Here is a 22358-nt window from a genome sequence, read left to right as displayed (position 1 = left end):
CCATTTTTGTATTTTTGATGTTTTTTGTTGTCAATATTACCATGACTAAAGAAAAGCATTTCATAGTTGTAAAATATTTTTGAAAGAGCTTCCACTGTTATTTAGATACTAAAAGTTTTACAGCTTCATTTGCTGGTGGCATTTTTCAGGAGAACCTTTCTCCCAAAGAAATGGCAAAATGCTTTGCTTCTGGAGTGAGATCGTTTCCTTAAGATAGAATCATAGAATAGTTAGGGTTGGAAAGGACCTTAAGATTATCCAGTTCCAACCCCCCTGCCATGGGCAGGGACACCTCACACTAAACCATGCCATCCAAGGCATCATCCATCTTGGCCTTGGACACCGTCAAGGATGGAGCATTCACAACCTCCCTGGGCAACCCATTCCAGTGCCTCACCACCCTCTCAGTAAAGAATTTCTTCCTTAGATCCAATCTAAACTTCCCCGGTTTAAGTTTGAACCCGTTACCCCTTGTCCTGTCACTACAGTCCCTGATGAAGAGTCCATCCCCAGCATTCTTGTAGGCCCCCTTCAGATACTGGAAGGCTGCTATGAGGTCTCCACGCAGCCTTCTCTTCTCCAGGCTGAACAGCCCCAACTTTCTCAGCCTATCTTCATATGGGAGGTGCTCCAGTCCCCTGAGCATCCTCGTGCCTTCCTCTGGACTTGTTCCAACAGTTCCATGTCCTTTTTTATGTTGAGGACACCAGAACTGCACACAATACTCCAAGTGAGGTCTCATGAAAGCAGAGTAGAGGGGCAGGATCACCTTCTTTTCACGCTCGTTTTGATGCAGCCCAGGATGTGGTTGGCTTTCTGGGCTGCGAGCGCACATTGGAGCTGGCTCATGTTCATTTTCTCATCGACCAACATCTCCAAGTCCTTCTCCACAGGGCTACAGCCACTGGGAATTCAGAGGAGTCAGAGATGCAGCATTTAGGTGATGTAGAAGTTCTCTAATTAGAGAAAGAAAAGGTACATGCACACACCCAACAGTTTTCCCTTTGCTGTCTTCTGGAGAAGGCATATAAAAGAAAATGGCTAATCTCTACTAACTCATGTGAATCTGTCCATGGAGAAAATGCAAACCAATGTTAAGCCTCATTGGATGACTGATACACCAAACTACAGAGGGAAGAATAATATCTTCCTAATCAGTGCAAAGAATTGCATGAGAAACAATGAGGTATGTACAAATATCCTTTGCTGAAAAGGTTCGTTAAACTTGATATACAGAAAAGCCAATATATTCTAAGCTCATCCTTTAAGTAAACGTAAGTAACTGCAATCTAATTTTCTGACTGTCTGAATTTCATGCTATTAGCTATTTATGTCACAAGAATAATGAAGGTGGGATGGAAAAATTTCTTAAACTAAAACTTAGGAGCCCAGTTACATTTTTAACTGGCTTTTCCAATGGAAGGACATTTGAGGAACATTCCATGTTGTGCATACATTTGTGTCTTTTTCCAGTAAGCTTTTACTGAAAAGTCTAGCTGTCAGTTGGCTATTGTAATCCCAATTGCAATGTCAAATGAATTTGACAGAGGATTAGAGATCTCAGAAACATAAAGTTTAGAGCCAAAAGTAAGAAGCAGGAATGAGAAAAAAATATGTTTGGCATGGAGCAAAAGGGGAAAAATCCAGTTTTTAAGGGAAAAAAAGTTGCCTAATTTTTTTGTCCTTGCTGGAGTAACAAATCACAATCATAATTACACACCTTTCTAACTTTTGATATCTGAGTTTTAAGTCTACATAATCATACTTACAGAAATGTAATATCCTTGTACCTTGTTTTCACTTCCCCTTCTATAGTGCACATGGGCTATTAATAAATTTTTAACCTGCTTTATAATTTATATTGAGGTACGTTTTAAGGGTCAGACGTTATCTTTAGATTCTATAAATCTACTTCTATTTTTTTACAAAAATATTTTATTTCTGAAGTTTATTAATTTTCTATACCAAGTAATTTTATTAATGTTTTTAATGGAAAGGCATTCAGGACACTCTAACAATATGCATTTTGCTGGTTTTGTTTTGTTAATTCTCAGAAAACAGCAAACAATTCATTTTTTATACCTGAAAATGTTTAATCCTAATAACTGATTAATATTTTTACAGACAAAAGTTCCCTAGGAACAACCATGCATCTGGTAGCAATAGAAAAATGCAAGTATGCACATCTAATTCCAGTTATAAGAGGATCTCTGTGCTCAGCAGAGGGGGGGCCTCAAGAAACTCTATTCTATTTCCTCCCCAAGACTTAAATGATTAAGTCTATGTCAATTCTTGCATACATTTGCCAAGCATTTTTTTTTTAAAGATGGCCAGTAGTGAGGACTTAATAATGCCATCAGGTAGTCTAGTTTGTTATTAATTACATGATCACTAATGTGTCACTTGATTCTTTTTTCCTGCTGCATGATTTTTGGTTCTTTTGTCTGTGGAGGCAGAAAACTGATTTTTCCTTTCTCTTTGAAGTAGCCTCCACAAACATGCACAAATATGTTCATACATAAATATCTATAGCTGTATATTAAATATATATATATAAACCACATATATTGCCTCCTCCCTTCTTCCTTTACTTCCTAAGCCGTACTCTTGGCTTAAGGTAAGCCAGGTCATTCAATACTTCCTTTCAAATTAGTAATGATTTTTAGATTTATGATTGCTTTTGTTTGTCTCCTCTGGCCAACATTTTGCTTGGAATGAACGCCCAGTACTCTGCCCAGTATTCCAGCTGGCGTCTTGTCAGCTCTGAACAGGACTGTTTTGTACTTTTACTTGCTTGTCATATTCATATGTGACATCTGCATTTTTTTGCAACAGACTGATACTCTTGGCCCATGTTCAGGTTAAGATCCACTATAGTTTTGTTTTTTTTTTTTTTTTGTGATTAACTTTTATCTAATGTTATCTCAAGTTTGTTTTATTCTGCATTTGTGCAGCTGATTACCACTGCTTTATTTGCTGTTTATTGCATTTCTCCATACAGTTCCTCACTAATTGCTCCTTATTTTTTCCTCTTCATCAGAACATTCTGAATTCTAGTGTTGTCCTCCAAAGCACTCTTATGTTTGTGTCGCCTGAAAATACATTCAAATAATAAGGAAACCATCAATCAGCATTAGGCTGAAGACAAAACCTGCACAACTGCACTCAATAGATTCTTCTGTTTCCAAGTGAATTGATAGCTGCTCTTTGAGCAGGGTAACCCAGAAATTTTGGTATAAAATTTTAATTTAGTTCCATATAGTGCATGGGCCACTAGTTTACTCAGGCGTCTAGAACATGGAAAGCATAAAATCAAAATGGCCAGTGGTTCTCTCTTGCTATGGAGGAAGTCTTGTCAGCTCTTCAATTTCTTCCAGTGACCTGTACCAATGGACTCACACACTTGCAGATGTCTCACCTGTCTCTGAAGTCTCCAACCTCCTCTTCCTGTATCTTAGGAAATTCTGTATCTATTTCACAGCTACTTAAATTAACTCTCTGAGCTGCCAGGTCATTATTGAACTTTTCTCATTAAGCACTTCAGCCTACTAAGAGTCATGTCTCAACCACTGCCAGGATGGGGAGAGACGGGAGCACCGCTGGGGGCACAAGTCACCCAAAGTCACGTGACAACAGTGAATAGCATGTGGCAAGGCTGAAAATGCTTAATTCTTCCTTCTTAATTTTAGGAAAAACTGAGAGACGCTAAAATTGTGTGTTGCATGGACTAGATAATACATTCATGTGGCCTGAATAGCACAAACATATTCTCAAGAAGATGAGAATCCATTTACAAAGCATTTTAAAATGGTGGTGGATGCAGTAGTATTGAGTGTGCACGCATCCCAAAACAATTTATCAGAGATGTGAACTCCCTTGTTTCTGTTTAGCTCATTGGAACATCAACCTTGAAGCCCAGTGGTGGCATATTGCTGTTGACATTTACTATTTAGTCACTGTCCATGGAATGAGGGCAAAAAATGAGATTTAAACCACTTTGTCTTTGAAACTAAGGATTCAAAATGTGAAAAAGTGCAGAGGAAATTATAAGAGAGTAAAGAACAAAGAAGCAAAGAATAAAACCAGCAGTGGACAGAGAGTAACAAATGTGACAAGAAAGCATTTGGACAATTAAATAAAAACCTGTCTGGGATTTCTATACCAGCTTTCTACTGACATTGGTGGGTGTTGTGGTCCCTGTTCTGCAGACTATATGCAGTCCTGAATTTATACCTCCTGCTACAGGTAATCATATTTTGATGTTGCCAAAGCCAATAAGCATGTTGAAACTTGTTAGCCAGTTAGGTAACGAAACAAGTGAAACAAATTTTAAAGCTAAGATGTTAAAAATCAAATGGCCATTCTCCTTACTTGCTGCTCTTATCGCCTGTGGGGTCACCTGGGTTGTGTTCTCAGGCTGCTCTCTGCGTGGTTTTTGGCTGAAACTTAAATTCCCGCATGGACACTTGACTCCAGAAGGGGGAGCCTCAGCAGGCACAATTACAATTAAGTCAATTTACAATGAAATATTTAGATAGTTTCTCTCTTACAAATAGATTTGATACTTTAGGTCAAAGTGGAGGCAGAATTTTATCTGATCAGAAAATAAGTAACGTTCTAACTCTTTCCTGTCACCAAGCAGTATCACTAACAATAGTAATTATTTTAAATTAAAAAAATACAAGTAAATATAATCTTAAATCTTCTTGAAAACAAATGTATTTAAACTTAGGCACATGTTTAAGTAACTTAGGTCTAAAACTATAACATCCTGCATTGTTCTAATAGCTTTCAACGTGAATTTCTGAGAATAAAGAAGTCTACTTTCCATTCAGGCTAGGTAAAGAAAAAATACATTTCTTTGTTTATTGACAGCTTAAATAATGAATAGGGACTACAAGCTTAGGTAGCTGCTAGGGCGTTTTGTAAATTTGAGTTTGTTGTGAGGCCAGCATAAACACACAGCTGTTAGGAACAAACTAACCTGCAGGCATATTCATGTGTTTTTATGTGCACAAGTGTGTTAAATCTGAAAGAAAACAGAAAAGACCTTGAAGACAGAAGGTGGCAAAGATCATAAACTTATAATTAAACCCTTGGCAAAATCCAGCAATAGGTTTTTGGGGGCAGAGTGCTGATTAAGAATACAGGAGGCAAGAAAAAGAATGGTGAATCACATGCGTCAAGACCAAAACATTTTGAGTTCCTACATCTCCACCTTAGGGTAGAGATTGTCCTATAGTTTTCAGAGTAATAAGACAATGGAAGTATACAGGGCTCTGCTTTAGATGTTTTGCACAAATCCTCTAACTTCCTTGGAGAGCTTGAAAAGCTGGCAATCGATAACTGCAGAACTATCTCACTCTCAAGCAATGACAGCAATACAGCATGTTCTCAATATGTCCCTCTCAGTTTGGATGCTGGAATCGTTTAAATATTTGCTACCTAAGTCAAAAGCATTTTGAAAACTATATCCTAAAGACATTTAGAAGACAAAAAGTCCAGACATTGATTTATCCCAAATTTTATCTTTCCCGGCCACCAGTTGATTACAATTTAATAGCTAGTATTTCAGTTCTCAAATACAGTTGAGCATTTTCAAGGGTTGAGCAGCAAGGCTTCCAGCTCCTTTTTTTCCATTGCTAAACAGAGGCAAAAAGATAAAAAATTGTTTACACAGTATATTTAGAAGAAGATCATAATATCAGACACATTGTGTCTGGGTTCAGGGATTTCAGTCTTTTAAAATTTTGATGGACTATAATGCCCAGAAAGTATTCACTTACGAACTTGAGCACTCATACAATTTATGTTATATGCAATCATTGAATTTACAACTCTTTTCAAGCAAAAGTTACTGGCGGGGCTTAAACCATGACATCCATTTTTATAGGTATTGAAAATTGGCAACAAGTCAGAGTAGCATTTTCCAAGGTATTACTTCAAATCACATCAGATCAGTTTTGGATATATTATAAAAATTTAGAAAATTTATAACTAAGTAAAGTAGAATTAAAAAAAAGAAATCACGGCTTAAGTGACTGGAAAAGTCTTTTCTAAACTACATAGGGCACAGTCACTTCCTCTGGAAAAGATGATTCTAGTCAAAGGAAAGCATAAAATTTTTTGTTTTTAGATGTCTTTCTATCCTTGTTGTATCTACTTAATATTTGTCTAATGTAAAGCTCATTAAAGTAGGCATTATTCTTTCTGTTGGTTTGAATGCAACTGTAAGGTGGGCTGCATCAGGAGTGTGACCAGCAGGCTGAGGAAGGTGATAACTCCCCCTCTACTCTGCTCTCAGACGACCTCACCTAGAGTACTGCGTTCAGCTCTGGGAACCCCAACAAAAAGAGGACATGGAACTGTTGGAGCAAGTCCAAAGAAGTGCCACGAAGATGTTCAGAGGGGTGGAGCACCTCTCCTAAGAAGAGAGGCTGGAGCTTGTTCAGCCTGGAGAAGAGAAGGCTCTGGGGAGACATTACAGCAGCCTTCCAGTATCAAAAAGGGGACTCCAAGAAAGCTGAAGAGGGACTTTTTATGAGGTTATATAATGATAGGACAAGGGGAAAGGGCTTTCAGCTGACAGGAGAGATATATATTCAACATTAGGAAAAAATTCTTCACTATGAGGGTGGTGAGACACTGGCACAGGCTGCCCAGAGAAGTTGTGTCTGCCCCATCCCTGAAAGTGTTCAAAGCCAGATGGGATGGGGCTTTGAGCAACTTGGTCTAGTGGGAGGTGTCCCTGCCCATGGCAGAGGGGTTGGAACTGAATGATCTTTAGGGTGCCTTCCAACCCAAACCATTCTATGTTTCTATGAATGGACTTTAGAACAGAGTTGTCCTTCCCCTTCTAATGTATAATTTCACCTGCATTTTATTTGCTGTTATGATACAAAATGTATTCTTAGCTTTCTGCTTTAGTTTCCAGATTCTTGATACTTTTTGCATAATAAATTTAAGTCTCTGGGCAATACATTTAGTTGTTTTTTTTTGTGGATTGCTTAGATATATTAATTGCCCCTTAGGGTTCACAGTTTGCACATTTTATATTCACCTGCATATTAAAAAGCCATTAATATTATTTATTTGCTCCAAGTGAAAGCAGTAGCTTATATCTGGCTTTCGGAAAGGTACCCATTCAAAGACATCAGAGAATGCAGAAGCTGTGACTTCCCCTGCTAGTTTTTTCTCTTAGTGCAATACAGGCACTGTTATATCCTGCCTACCTTCTGCTCCTCTTACTCTACGTGCAAAAAAGATAAGAGGAGCTGGAGTTGAATGAGTGATCCAATGATCAACCTAAGAAGCATGGTTTAGGTGTGTGTCACAATTTCAGAGTTCCTCAGATTCAGGTATATTTCCAGGTCTTTCGCAGTGCTGACCTATAGTAGTAGTCATGTATCATGAATGCTTAGACAAGGAGTCTATAAAAAGCTTCAAAATTTTTGCTTAATGTGTGCACAGCAACTCAAATTGCTAACGAACAGCTCCCAGTATTTCATATGTAGTCCTTTGTATTAAGTCTAATCAAGATAATCTAGGAAATCTTCATTCAAAGCTTGCTGTACAACTTGTTTTACAGAAAACATGTTGAAACAAAAGCAACAGAAAAATTCAAAATATGACAGAATTTTCCCTTCCACCATACCCTGTATCTCAAAACCTTGCATCAATTGCCTTACATTGAAAAAAAAATATCTCTGCTGAAAAGTGCTCATAAAGTCTTTGAAATGGAAATTATGTTTTCTGGAAGGACAGTTTATGTTAAGAAGCACAAAACTGGGCAATAAATAACAGCAGAAAACTGAACAGAGGTGGAACACTGAGGGTCTTAGACATATGTGAAGACAGTGGAAAGTGGCCATAAAGCCTATCACATGAAAATGTCAACCTTTTACAGCCACTTTACATTTTCTCTGCACTGTTGCAAATAATTGATTTAGTGCAGGTCAACAGTGAGTTGAACCTATATTATCCATCTGGACCATCTGGAAAATAGCCCTGAAAATTGGTTGGACTTACTTCACCATCCCTAATTCTAATTTTTTTCATGTTTGCCTAAACAGTTAAAAGTCTTTTGGAGAATGATTTCACTTTCAGTAATTTAGACAATTTCAGTACAGACGGTATATACTTTAATATTTCTGGAGCTGAACATTTTTTATCTTTGTTTTGAGAAAACTTTTTTTATATGGTGTAAAAATACCCCCACATTGCAGCTGAAGGTTGTTGGACAACGGTGAGTACACATCTTCTTGCCTTGCTATCTATCAACTGTAAGTGCCTCTGATTGATTGACCATTACTAATCTCTTTTAGACTTCTCTTTCTCACAAACACATAAACACAGTCACACACACAGGAAAGGTAACTTGCTTTTTGGAAGGCTTGCCAAGATTTTCTAAGATTTTTTTTTTTTTTTTTCCCTTCTGAAACCTTCCACATTTGATCAGCAGTGAGGGTAAAGGAAAATACTTAGGTAGAAGTGCTGTGCTTTAAATAGACATTAATGAATAATGGAATAAGGAATTGATATACAGTCTTAAATATTCTGTCTGACTGAGGAACTGCTGAAGACTTATGCTAAGTTTTAGGTATATTTTTCCACTATTATAAACTGTTAGAGGACCAAAACCCATCCTTGCAGTTATTAGCAACAATTCAGGTTATTCATTTGGTAGCTAATTACTCTGGAAGTCAGGAAGTCCTATCCTTTCTGGGTAGTTCAGTGTGAAAAGTTGACAAGGAATGTAAAGAAAAGTTGAGATAGTCATCAGCCAGTGATGTTCCAGGCTTCATAATACCATGTGAAAACACCTGTAGCACGAGGATCAGGGCTGAATATCCCCAAGCTTGCTTGCTTTCTGTGTTCCTGAATATATTGATAGCAGAGCATACAGTCAGTTGTATGCAGCTCACCAATTCCCATAATATTTCCCTTAAAGAATTTCTGGAAGGCAGCATGGAGACACTGGGTCACTTTCATGGCTTGCTGTTAGTGTGCCACTAGACTCATGGAACTACAGAGCAAATTGCTCATATTGAAATTGTTACACAAAACTTAGCTGGGTCATGGTTTAATTTTGTCTTTAAAAACTTGAGACTAGTCAGACCTCATTTGTTTTCCACTTGATTTTCTATTTTGTTATCCACAATGTATTTTAATTTGTAACAATAAAAAGCCAAACTTTAGAACAGAAACAGAGCAGTAGTTACCCACAAAGGAAACTCCCATGACTCTTTTTATTTAAGTGTTCTCATTCATATTTTATGATCCTCACAGAAGGTATTTGTCTAAATGAAGAAATATGTTCTAGTATGAGAAAAGAATCAAAATGAGAGACATCTGTATTTGCCAGTTTGGGGAATCTACATAAAGTTTTTAAGTCCTTGGGGAAGTATTCATATCACAAAATCATCAGTGCATGTAGAAACTGCTGTAACTGTCAGTATTGTGGCATCTGTATCACAGAACAAGGATGATAAGGAACAGTTAATCATAGCCATCATCCAACAGCATGACCAATATTTGCACTAGGAAAGATGACCATTTTGAACACATTTATTTGCAAAAAAGAAATTTTATTGGCAAAAAATGAGCATAGGAGAGTGTAGCTAAGTGAAATTATGGAAAGTTTTTGTCAGAAGTGAAGATGATAGGGCTATACTATGTTATCACAAGGACAGTCAGACTGCAAGATAAGCCAAGATAAAGCACATCTGTCCTGCAAGGCTACATAAAAGCTTTAGTGACACATAATGCGGTGAAGCAGACTCAACATATGGATAAGTAGCAGCCCAGAACTTTGAGGAAAGAGTCGAGGAAAGAATCAAGGATATTTATGTGGAAATTACTGTTTTACCTGTGCACTATTTTTTTGTTTTACTAAAAATGCATTGGTTTGGACTCTTCTGTTACATGTGTGTATGAAAAATCTTGGCTGTTGTATGCCCTTGGCTACTCAGATGGAGTACTCATAAAGATTCAGTTCTAGAAAAGGTTTGTTTAGCATGTTTGGAGGTCTGGGGAAAGAAGAATATACTATGCTAGGCAGTGGTGTCTTGGATGGTAAGATCTCAGCTCCATTTCTACATAAGGTTCAGAGACAAGCTGTTCACAGAATGAGTATTGTAGAGAACAGGAGAACTTGTACAGACCAAGGGAAATACAGGATCACCTGAGACACAGTAAAGGAGGAGTCATGCATACAGTCTTGATGGATTACAGATTTTGTCCTGGCTGTACATGGAAAGGTGTATCTTACCAGTAGTTCTCAATTGAAAAAAAAAAAAAAAAAAGGCAGAGAGATAGGATTGGCAGAAATAGACGAAAAAAGATTTTGATGGCACTTGATGGTACTTGAGGGAGATGGTGTGGTAAGATATGGAGTGAGACACAGATACTGAAATATCTGTGTCTCACTCCATATCATTCCATATTCAGTATATGGAAACTTTAGAAAAACTGCCTTTTTATTGCACAGAATGCTTACTGGTGGTTTTCTGGGAGTGCTTTCCTCTGGATCTCTGAATCCTTTATAAAAGACTCAGTGTACTGGTGTTTTACATAACAAATTTTATGTTCCAATATTCACGGCTTTGTCAGTCAGGACTTCATAAATTTGTTGACAAGTTGGAACAACCACATTTTCCTCAGGCATTAAGAAATACCAAAGTACCCTTTGAATAACTGGAAATGATGTCCTTCATTCCTGAATGAGGAAGATCTCATGGGGAGACCTTTGCAACTTTGTAGAGGTCTCTATTAAGTGAGTTAAATTCAGTTGCCTGTAGGAGAGAATTTCCACTCATTCAAAATGCATTCCAGGGTCAGGATCAATTCTAAACAGTGATGGCCCAGGTCTCCCTAGGAAAAGATGGGAAGAAAAGACCACTTGAATCAATGGCTGCTTCTACATACTTGCTAATGGAACAGCTGTTTACTACTTAGTACCAAGAAATCATCTCTGCCACTTAACCTTGATCACTTACAGAGCTGGATTACCCAGAACTGCAGCCCTTCGGCCCATGACAGGTATCACTCTTCCAGGAGATGCTTGGACATGGTATGGGAATTAAGACAACCCACTAACTACTCCCAGTAGGGAGACTGGAAGCAGCTTCAGTGGAGTGCAGAAGAATTTAACAGTATGGACGCAGGGCATTTCATGTTGGCTAACATCAGTGCTAAAGAATGTTCCTGGGCATGTCTAACGTTTTACCTTATTACATACTCCCTCATAATTAACTTGTTTTTAATTTTTCTCTTCCTTTTCATTTTCTTTTTCTTTTTTTTTTCTTTTTCTTTCTCTTTTTTCTTTCTCTTTTTCTTTTTTCTTCTTATTTTTCTTTTTTCTTTTCTTTTTTCTTTATATTTTGTTTCTAGTTTTATTTTTCTTTTTTCTTTCTTTTTCTTTTTCTTTTTTCTTTATATTTTTTTTTCTTTTACTTTTTCTTTTTCTTTTTTTCTTTTTCCCTTTCCTTTTCCTTTTCCTTTTCTTTTTCTTTTTCCTTTTCCTTTTCTTTCCTTTTCCTTTTCCTTTTCCTTTTCCTTTTCCTTTTCTTTTTCTTTTTCTTTTTCTTTTTCTTTTTCCTTTTCCTTTTTCTTTTTCTTTTTTTTTCTTTTTTTTTTCTTTTTCTTTTCTTTTTCTTTTTCCTTTTCCTCTTCCTTTTCCTTTTTCTTTCTTTTTCTTTTTCTTTCTTTTTCTTTTTCTTTTTCTTTTTCTTTTTCTTTTTCTTTTTCTTTTTCTTTTCCTTTTTCTTTTTCTTTTCCTTTTTCTTCTATTTCCATTTTTTATTTAACAATACCCTTCACTGAAAAAGCACCACCAACCAATAAAACAAAACCTGATTGCCTGTTGTGGGACTTTTCAAATTAGCATCCTCTAGTGACTTTTGCTTCAGCTGTATTTTCACAGCTTTCCCAAGAGGCAAAGAAAATAAGACAGGGCTTTGTCCTGGGTTCAGCAGCAGCAGTCATTTTTTCTCCTTCTTAGTAGCTGGTGCAGCGCTGTGGATTTAACTTTCGGCCTGGGAATAATACTGATAAAACCAATGTTTTCAGTTGCTGGTCAGAATGTTTACCCTGACCAAGGACTTTGTGAGTCTCATGCTCTGTCAGGGAGGAGGAGAAGCCGAGAGGAAGCAGGGACAGGACATCTGACCCAAACTAGCCAAAGAGGTATTCCATACCACAGCACGTCATGCCGGGGATGTAACTGGGAGTTACCCGGAAGGGCACGCTCTCTGCTTTGTCGAGCTCATTTTCCGCGGGTGGTATTGTATTCTCTTCCCTTGTTATTTCTCTTATCATTATTATTATTGGTGGTAGCAGTAGTGATTTGTGTTATACCTTAGTTACTGGACTTAGTTACAGTCACAGTCCAGGAGGTTCCTCCAGTGTATGGATGATAACTTCCTCATGCAAATGGTGGATGAGCCAACCAGGAGAGGAGCGCTGCTGGATCTCATTCTCAGTAACAAGGAGGGTCTGGTCGAAGCAGTAAAGGTTGAGGGCTGCCTTGGTTGCAGCGACCACGAGATGGTGGAATTCAGGATCTTGTGTAGTAGGACCAGTACAATAACAAGTAGAATTGCAACCCTGGACTTTAGCAGGGCAAACTTTGGCCTTTTCAAGCACTTGCTAGGGGAAATCCCATGGGCAAGGCTGCTTGAAGGTAAAGGGGCCCAAGATAGTTGGTTGACAGTCAAGAATTGCTTATTTCGAGCTCAAGAGCAGAGCATCCCGACACGTAGGAAGTCAAGGAAGAGGGCCAGGAGACCTGCGTGGCTAAATAAGAACTGCTGGGTATTCTCAAGTGGAAGAGGAGAGTTTATAGGTCATGGAAGGAGGGGCTGGCCACTCGGGAGGAATATAAGGCTGCTGCTAGAGGATGTAGGAAGGCAGCTAGGATGGTTAAGGCCTCCTTAGAATTAAATCTGGCGAGAGGGGTCAAGGACAGCAGAAAGAGCTTTTTCAAATACATAGCTGATAAAACTAACACCAGAGGCAAGGTTGGCCCACTGGTGAACGGGATGGGTGCCCTGGTGACAGAAGATACAGAGATGGCAGAGTTATTGAATGCCTTCTTTGTCTCAGTCTACTCTCCCGGAGGCAGTCCTGAAGAGCCCTGTACTCCTGAGACCTCAGATGAAGTCAGGTCACTGGAGCAGTTTGCCTTAGTCGACGAGGAATGGGTTAGGGACCAGTTGATCAATCTGGACATCCATAAATCCATGGGTCCAGATGGGATGCACCCGCGGGTGCTGAGGGAACTGGCGGAAGTCATTGCTAGACCACTCTCCATCATCTTTACCAAGTCTTGGGAAACGGGAGAGGTGCCTGAGGACTGGAGGAAAGCAAATGTCACTCCAGTCTTCAAAAAGAGCAAGAAGGAGGACCCGGGTAACTATAGACCGGTCAGCCTCACCTCCATCCCTGGGAAAGTGATGGAACACCTTATCCTTGATGCCATCTTAAGGCATGTCAAGGATTAGAGGGTTATGAGGGGCAGTCAACATGGCTTTACCAAGGGGAAGTCATGCTTGACCAACCTCCTAGCCTTTTATGAGGAAATAACATTGTGGATGGATGATGGCAGAGCGGTGGATGTGGTCTACCTTGACTTCAGCAAAGCATTTGACACAGTCTCCCACAGCATCCTCATAGCTAAATTGAGGAAGTGTGGTCTGGATGATCAGGTAGTGAGGTGGACTGCAAACTGGCTGAAGGACAGAAGCCAGAGAGTTGTAGTCTATGGGGCAGAGTCCAGTTGGAGGCCTGTATCTAGTGGAGTGCCTCAAGGGTCAGTACTGGGACCAGTATTATTTAATATATTCATCAGTGATTTAGATGAGAGAATTGAGTGTACTATCAGCAAGTTTGCTGATGACACTAAGCTGGGAGGAGTGGCTGACATGCCAGAAGGCTGTGCGGGACCTGGACAGGCTGGAGAGTTGGGCAGGGAGAAACTTGATGAAATATAACAAGGGTAAGTGTAGAGTCCTGCATCTGGGCAGGAACAACCCCAGGTTCCAATATAGGTTGGGGAATGACCTGTTAGAGAGCAGTGTAGGGGAGAGGGACCTGGGGGTCCTAGTGGATGGCAGGATGACCATGAGCCAACACTGTGCCCTTGTGGCCAAGAAGGCCAATGGCATCCTGGGGTGTATTAGAAGGGGGGTGGTCAGTAGGTCGAGAGAGGTCCTCCTCCCCCTCTACTCTGCCCTGGTGAGACCGCATCTGGAGTATTGTGTCCAGTTCTGGGCCCCTCAGTTCAAGAAGGACAGGGACCTGCTGGAGAGAGTCCAGCACAGGGCAACTAAGATGATTAAGGGAGTGGAGCATCTCCCTTATAAGGAAAGGCTGAGGGAGCTGGGTCTCTATAGTTTGGAGAAGAGGAGACTGCGGGGGGACCTTATTAGTGTATATAAATATATAAAGGGGGAGTGTCATGAAGATGGAGCCAGGCTCTTCTCAATGGCAAACAATGATAGGACAAGGGGTAATGGGTACAAACTGGAACACAAGAAGTTCCACTTAAACTTGAGAAGAAACTTCTTCTCAGTGAGGGTGACAGAACACTGGAACAGGCTGCCCAGGGGGGTTGTGGAGTCTCCTTCTCTGGAGACATTCAAAACCCGCCTGGACACATTCCTATGTAACCTTATCTAGGTGTTCCTGCTCTGGCAGGGGGATTGGACTAGATGATCTTTTGAGGTCCCTTCCAATCTCTAACATACTGTGATACTGTGATACTGTGATACCCGCCTGGACACATTCCTGTGTAACCTTACCTAGGTGTTCCTGCTCCGGCAGGGGGATTGGACTAGATGATCTTTTGAGGTCCCTTCCAATCTCTAACATACTGTGATACTGTGATACTGTGACTGTTTTTATCTCAACCCGTGGGAGTTGCATTCTTTTGATTCTTCTCCCCATTCCTCCGGGGGGGTGAGGTGGGGGGGTGGGGGTTGAGGAGGAGTAGAAACTGCGTGGCTGACTGACTTGCCAACTGGCTTAAACTATGACAGGGCACGAAGGGTTGAGATAATGACAGATCTGACCGAAGTGTGTCTAATCATATTTGTGATAAGCATTCAGTGTTTTGGATTAATAGTCACTCGTCACAATGCTGTTTTATTGGCTCTCAAAGTTGTTGCTTTTGATCTCACAGTCTCAATATGCCGAAGCTTACTTAGAGCCAGTATTTGCTGTGTTAGTGTTTTTCAAGTGTGGGACTTGGGCTAAGGTTATTGTCTCATTGTACTTTATGGTAATGACTTGTAATACAACAGAATCATTGATCATGAAACTGGTCCGGCTTATGTTCCCAGTGTCGTCACCACCTTTATACTTTGGGAAGTATATAATACAAGTGCTTAGCAATTACACATCTTTTTTCTCCTTCTCGGGTGGTCAACCTGTGAAGGAGACATTCTCTTAACCTCCCAGCACCCCCCTCCCCAGACCGTTTACAGCATTGTTTGAGAGTTTTGAAGTTTTCGAATGGCCTTTTAATACTATTGAGGCCTGTTTACTGATTGTAATGGGGATCACCATGTTGGCACGCATACAGAGTGTGTTTTGTCCACAACCATTACGTCTGATCTCAAGAGTTAAGCAGAGTCGGGTTTGGGTCTTGTCTGGGGTTAGACGACGATATAGGGGGACCAAGAGATTTTCCCCGAGGCTGGACAGCCATGAGTAGCAGGGTGTGTGGGATAGTATGGGCAAGTATCTAGGTCAGTGGGCCCCTCCAGTGTTTTGGAATTTCACCACCGAACAAGTGCAAAATCCAGAAGAATTAGTAAAACACTTATATGAGGTGTGCTGTCATCCTGGTCATACCAGAGAGGGACAAATCATGTCAATGTGCTGGGGCTTGGCCTATGCTTACTGGGCCTTGTTCAACACTATCCAGCACCTTCAAAAGGAAAAAAATGTCCCTGGATCTGAGGGCAAAGCAGCAGACAGCGCAGCTACTCCAGCTCCAAGTACAGTCAATACTCAAACTTCGGCTGCAACGGACAGTGCAGGTACCCCAGCGACTAGTACAGCAGCTACACCAGCCTCAGCGACAAGTACAGCCGCTACTCAAACTTCGACTGCAACAGACAGCGAAGCTACCCCAGCTCCAAGCACAGCAGTTACACCACCCCCAGCGACAAGTACAGTTGCTACTCAAACCACAGTGATAATGACTGCACCTAAACCAGAGGACCAATTTGTACCAATATTGATTGCCCCTGTACGCAAGAGAAAAAGCAAAAAAGAGGCAAGAAGGGTGAGGCAAGATGAAGAAACAATGTATTCACCACCTGGGCCACCATCTGATCAGGAGTCATCATCACATGACGAAGAAGAAGAAGAGGTGACTTCTCGACCTCAGACCTCAACCAAGCTACGGAATAGGCAAAATGATTTTACTCGTCAGCAAGGAGAGCACATCATCACCTGGTTGCTCCGATGCTGGGACAATGGGGCTGATGCTCACGAACTAGGAGGTACGGAAGCCAAGCAGCTGGGATCACTTGCTAGAGAAGGGGGAATTGACAAAGCAATTGCAAGAGAGAAAAAGTCCCTCAGTCTTTGGAGGCGGCTCTTGGCAGCTGTGAAAGAAAGGTTTCCATACACGGACGATGTTATGAGTCGTTCAGCCAAGTGGACTACTTTAGACAAAGGCATCCAGTCTCTGAGGGAATCAGCCATCGTAGAGATGATCTATCACATCAAACCGAATAACGGAGATATACCCATAGACCCAGATGAAGTCGAATGTACACGACCCATGTGGCAAAAACTTACACGGAATGCACCCTCATCATATGCCCATTCATTGTCAACAGTAACCTGGAATGACGTAGTACTACTAACAGTGGATGAAATGATTCATAAACTCCGAGAGTTCAAAGACAATCTCACCCCTTCCATCATCTCAGCTGTGGAAAAATTGTCCCAGGATCTCAAACAATTGAGGGACGATCTATCTGATTTATCCAGCTCCTCACACGTACCAACACACGTCTCAGCTATTAACAAAAGACGTCCTATTGTTCGAGAGAGAAGATATAGAAGGCATACACCACGGGCCACCCTATGGTCTTACCTGCGGGATCATGGAGAAGACATGATGAAGTGGGATGGAAAACCTACTTCAGCTTTGGAGGAACGGGTGCATGAATTGAAAATAGGAACAAGGGTCAAGGCTGATCATCCTATGAGAGCTGCGGCTTCAGTCTCTGGTGAGCAGGTTCCCAGATGGAGCGGAAGAGCTGATTTTACTCCAGCTCCCGTGATAACGAAGAATAATCCCTTTCAATTCGACTTAGGTGTCCAACGTTGTGATGATTGTTATAGCGGCCCTGCCTCCAGCCAGGTGGAGGTAGGGGACAATCGGATTTACTGGACTGTGTGGGTCAGATGGCCTGGCACATCAGTCCCACAGAAGTATAAAGCTCTCGTAGATACTGGTGCACAGTGTACCCTGATGCTGTCAAGCTGTCAAGGGGTGGAACCCATCTATATCTCTGGAGTGACAGGAGGATCCCAAGAGTTGACTGTACTGGATGCTGAGATCTTCCTGACTGGGAGGAAATGGCAAAAGCACCCCATTGTGACTGGTCCAGAGGCTCCATGCATCCTCGGCATAGACTACCTCAGGAGAGGGTACTTCAAAGATCCAAAAGGGTACCGATGGGCTTTTGGTATTGCTGCTTTGGAGACTGAGGAAATTGAGCAGCTGTCCACCTTGCCTGGTCTCTCAGAGGATCCTTCTGTTGTGGGGTTGCTGAAGGTCGAAGAACAACAAGTGCCAATCGCGACCACAACAGTGCACCGGCGGCAGTATCGTACCAACCGAGACTCCCCGATTCCCACCCATAAGCTGATCCGTAGTCTGGAGAGTCAGGGAGTGATCAGCAGGACCCGCTCACCCTTTAATAGCCCCATATGGCCAGTGCGAAAGTCTAACGGAGAGTGGAGACTAACAGTAGACTATCGTGGCCTGAATGAAGTCACGCCACCATTGAGTGCTGCCGTACCGGACATGCTAGAACTTCAGTATGAACTGGAGTCAAAGGCAGCCAAGTGATATGCCACGATTGATATTGCCAATGCATTCTTCTCAATTCCTTTGGCAGCAGAATGCAGGCCACAGTTTGCTTTTACTTGGAGGGGCGTCCAGTTCACTCGGAACTGACTGCCCCAGGGGTGGAAACACAGTCCTACCATCTGACATGGACTGATCCAGAATGCACTGGAACAGGGGCAAGCTCCAGAACACCTGCAATACATTGATGACATTATTGTGTGGGGTGATACAGCGGAAGAAGTCTTTGAGAAAGGGAGGAAAATAATCCAAATCCTGCTGAAAGCTGGTTTTGCCATAAAACGGAGTAAGGTCAAGGGACCTGCACAGGAGATTCAATTTTTGGGAATAAAATGGCAAGATGGACGTCGCCAGATCCCTACAGATGTGATTAACAAAATAACAGCAATGTCTCCACCAACTAATAAGAAAGAAACACAAGCTTTCTTGGGTGCTGTGGGGTTCTGGAGAATGCACATCCCAAATTACAGTTCGATTGTAAGCCCTCTCTATCATGTGACCCGGAAGAAGAACGATTTTAAATGGGGCCCTGAGCAACAACAAGCCTTTGAGCAAATTAAATGTGAGATAGTGCATACAGTAGCCCTTGGACCAGTCCGGACTGGGCCAGATGTAAAATTGTACTGTACACCACAGCTGGGGAGAATGCTCCAGGGGAGACTCGAGGTCAACCCCTCGGCGTTTGGAGTCGGGGATGCAAAGGATCTGAGGCCAGCTATACCCCAACTGAGAAAGAGATACTGGCAGCCTATGAAGGGGCTCAAGCTGCTTCTTCAATGATTAGCACTGAAGCACAGCTCCTCCTGGCACCCCGGTTGCCCATGCTGGGCTGGATGCTCAAAGGCAGGGTCTCCTCTACGCATCATGCAACTGATGCGACATGGAGTAAATGGGCTGCACTAGTTACACAATGAGTTTGAATAGGAAATCCCAGTCGTCCAGGCATTCTAGAAGTCATCATGGACTGGCCAGAGGGCAAAGATTTTGGAATGTCACCAGAGGAGGAGGTGATGCGTGCTGAAGAGGCCCCACCATATAATAAACTGTCAGAAAGTGAAAAGCGTTATGCCTTGTTTACTGATGGGTCCTGCTGCATTGTGGGAAAGCATCGGAGATGGAAGGCAGCCGTATGGAGTCCTTGACGACAAGTTGCAGAAACTGCTGAAGGAGAGGGTGAATCGAGTCAGTTTGGCGAGGTGAAAGCCATCCAGCTGGCCCTGGACATTGCTGAACGAGAAAAGTGGCCAGTACTTTATCTCTATACTGACTCATGGATGGTGGCAAATGCCCTGTGGGGGTGGTTGCAGCAATGGAAGCAGAGCAACTGGCAACGCAGAGGTAAACCCATCTGGGCTGCTGCACTGTGGCAAGATATCGCTGCCCGGGTGCAGAATCTGGTGGTGAAGGAACGCCATGTAGAGGCTCATGTACCCAAGAGTCAGGCCACTGAGGAACACCAGAACAACCAACAAGTGGATAAAGCTGCTAAGATTGAAGTAGCTCAGATGGACTTAGATTGGCAACATAAAGGTGAATTATTTTTGGCCCAGTGGGCCCATGACACTTCGAGTCATCAGGGCAGAGATGCAACATACAGATGGGCCCGTGATCGAGGGGTGGACTTAACAATGGACACTATTGCCCAGGTTATTCATGAGTGTGAAACATGTGCTGCAATTAAACAAGCCAAATGGTTAAAGCCTCTTTGGTATGGAGGACGATGGCTGAAGTATAAATATGGGGAGGCCTGGCAGATTGATTATATCACACTCCCACCAACCCGCCAAGGCAAGCGCCATGTGCTTATCATGGTGGAAGCAACCACCGGATGGCTGGAAACATACGCTGTGCCCCACGCCACTGCCCGGAACATTGTCCTGGGCCTTGAGAACCAGATTTTGTGGCGACACGGCACCCCAGAGAGAATTCAGTCAGACAATGGGACTCATTTCCGGAATAACCTTATAGACACTTGGGCCAAAGAGCATGGTATTGAGTGGGTATATCACATCCCCTACCATGCACCAGCCTCTGGGAAAATCAAACGGTACAATGGGCTGTTAAAAACTACACTGAGAGCAATGGGTGGGGGAACTTTCAAGCATTGGGATACACACTTACCAAAGGCCACCTGGTTGGTCAACACCAGAGGATCTGCCAACAGGGCTGGCCCAGCCCAGTCAGAACTTTTACATATTGTAGAGGGGGACAAAGTTCCTGTGGTGCACATGAAGAATTTGCTGGGCAAGACAGTCTGGGTTATTCCTGCTTCAGGTAAAGGCAAACCCACTCGTGGGATTGCTTTTGCTCAGGGACCTGGATATACTTGGTGGGTAATGCGGGAAGATGGGGAAGTCCGATGTATACCTCAAGGGGATTTGATTTTAGGGGAAAACAGACAATAAACTCAATTGTATGCTGTTGCCTGCTATGTAATACTTTTATAGCCCATCAACTAGAAGTCTGCAGGGCACCAGTGACTGGCCCTGACTTCCCTCTGACCATCATCCCAACAGAGAATGAACTTTGATAGAACCAGACGATTTGTACAGTAAAGGAACGATCAGCATCAGCAGGCAACGATCCAACACTGCACACAGCCTCTCCTGCCCTGAAAGACTGTTACAAGAGATGAAGCCCAACATCATGGACCGAATGGACTCAGTAGCTTTATAGGAATTGGTCCATGCACTAAGATAACAGTGCACTGAGATGAGAGTGAGGGTATATTGAAAATGTGGGATCTGAGCATGACATGAATGGTATGGAATAAGGGGTGGATACTGTCCTGGGTTCAGCAGCAGCAGTCACTTTTTCTCCTTCTTAGTAGCTGGTACAGTGCTGTGGTTTTGACTTTCAGCCTGGGAATAATACTGATAAAGCCGATGTTTTCAGTTGCTGGTCAGAATGTTTACTCTGACCAAGGACTTTGTGAGTCTCATGCTCTGCCAGAGAGGAGGGGAAGCTGGGAGGAAGCAGGGACAGGACACTTGACTCAAGCTAGCCAAAGAGGTATTCCATACCACAGTACATCATGCCCGGGGATGTAACTGGGAGTTACTCGGAAGGGCACGCTTTCTGCTCGGTCGAGCTCATTTTCCGTGGGTGGTATTGTATGCTCTTCACTTGTTATTTCCTTTATCATTATTATTATTATTGGTAGCAGTAGTGATTTGTGTTATGCCTTAGTTACTGGGCTGTTTTTATCTCAACCCGTGGGAGTTACATTCTTTCGATTCTCCTCCCCATCCCTCGGGGGGCAGGGGGGATGTGTTGGGGAGTAGAAACTGTGTGGCTGACTTGCTGACTGGCTTAAATCATGACAACCACACTCAAAAAATTGTTATTCTATAGGGAGAGATGATCAAAACAGAGCTGAGCAAAGCAGCCCTTCTGGTTCCCCTTAGAATGTAACTGCAGTGATGCTCATTTTAAAAATGGGCTCTTCAATCATTCCCTCTTACAAAATTTAGAGTATTTGAGCCCTGTAATGAAATGCATTTTACATCAGATACACCATCTAAACAATTCCTGAAGCAGAGAGAGATCTCAGCACTTCCAGTCCTAATTAACCTGTGGGTTTCCTCTTTTGGCATGACTCCAGTCTATTAAATCTTGCTGCAAAGTGGCACAAGTTCAATAGGGAACATGGAAAGTGTCTATTTATTCCAGAAAATTGTATCCCAGCAGCTAGGGAAAGCTTCTGGAAGGTGGATGCAGTACATTTGAATTCCCTCCAGTTGAAGCAAGAGCCAAATCCAGTTCACTCTCCAAGCCCTTAATAAAAAAGCTTTTGTAGCACAACCAGCTGCTCTGGTGATCTTTTAGAAAAATGTGGATTTTTAGAAGCCTTTATGTAGCTTATGTCCCCAAAGATGACTTTCACAGAGAAAGACTTAATTTCTGGATTCCAGTGGAATGGAGGCAGAAGAGGTGGGCAGTGTTTTACGGTTTTTCAGAGATTTAACAACTTCAGTGTCAAACATGGACACATGACAAACTTAGATGCCATCACTTACAGGGATGTTTAGGAAGAGGAGGATAGGGGAACAAGAAAACATTTGTGAAATGAGCTTGACGTTACTAAAATCCTCCTTATTTTATTTTATCATTTAGTACCTATGAGCCCTTTATTTATACTAGTAGGTTCATGTGAAAGCACTGGCACAGACACTGAAAAAATGATCATTGATATTGTTAAAATGCTAGTACACTCTCTGGCACAATATAACTCTGTTCCAAC

The sequence above is a fragment of the Psittacula echo genome (assembly GCF_963264785.1).
Source record: "Psittacula echo genome assembly, chromosome: 4".
Taxonomy (NCBI): Eukaryota; Metazoa; Chordata; class Aves; order Psittaciformes; family Psittacidae; genus Psittacula; species Psittacula echo.
This window is presented reverse-complemented; position numbering follows the sequence as displayed.